This window comes from Hipposideros armiger, unplaced genomic scaffold (genome assembly GCF_001890085.2).
Source record: "Hipposideros armiger isolate ML-2016 unplaced genomic scaffold, ASM189008v1 scaffold_60, whole genome shotgun sequence".
Classification (NCBI taxonomy): domain Eukaryota; kingdom Metazoa; phylum Chordata; class Mammalia; order Chiroptera; family Hipposideridae; genus Hipposideros; species Hipposideros armiger.
Window position 1 is genome coordinate 288,316 of NW_017731410.1, and position 836 is coordinate 289,151.

Consider the following 836-nt stretch of genomic DNA (forward strand, 5'->3'; position numbering starts at 1 on the left):
GTTGAGAGCTCCCCATGGAGGGCAGAATCAAGTAAATGCAACTCCTTCTAAAGCTTCCAAGTTTGTTTGTTGGCCCTGCCAGTGAGATTCTAGCAGTGGTAGTGGAAATTTTGGCCAAAAGCAGCCGGTCACTCCCCACAGGTGTTGTGGGTTGAGCTTTCCTGCCTTAGCCTGTTCTGATGTACTGGTCTCCTACTTAAGGGACAGACACCAGGAGACAGACAGCAGGTAATGGGCCACACCAAAGAAAGCGGGGGAAAGGCTTCAGATAAACGCTGTTCAACAAATGAGGAGGAAAGCCGATTGTCCCGACTGATCAGGAAACCTAGAGCTTCCCCCTTTGCCCCAGTAGGTTAGCAGGCTTTATGACTACAGTATCCAAAGGCCTTTACAAGTGAAAGTACAGAAGAGATCAGAAAATGTCCTGTCATTTTAATCACATGAAAGTCATAGGAGCTTTGATTCTAGGTGTTCTCTGCTCTATGTAAGAATCACATTAGACCTCCATTCCTCAATGTGACCAAAACATGAAGCTACTTGCTAAGAGCAGGAAGACAAGAGAATATGAAAACCATTTCTTATGAAGAATAAATTTCTGATACGTAGCAAGTTGCACTGCAGAATTATCAGTATTCTAGTGCCCTTGGTATATTAAATCTCAACATTTTTAAGAAGCTAACTTCCAAGTCAACAATAGACAAATCAACAATAAATAGTCAACTCAAAGATACTCCTTGTTGGTGTCTTTCAGACCCTATAACATATTTTCTTTACTTTTACATTTTTTACTTTGTAGTTAATGGCAAAAAATAATCTGTATAATACCAAATCAATCT

At 40.7% G+C, this 836-nt stretch overlaps 1 pseudogene; it reads left to right on the forward strand.

Moving 5' to 3' along the window:
- Positions 1-231: 231 nt before the first annotated feature.
- Positions 232-531, forward strand: LOC109382122 (HIG1 domain family member 1C-like; annotated as a pseudogene).
- Positions 532-836: the final 305 nt, after the last annotated feature.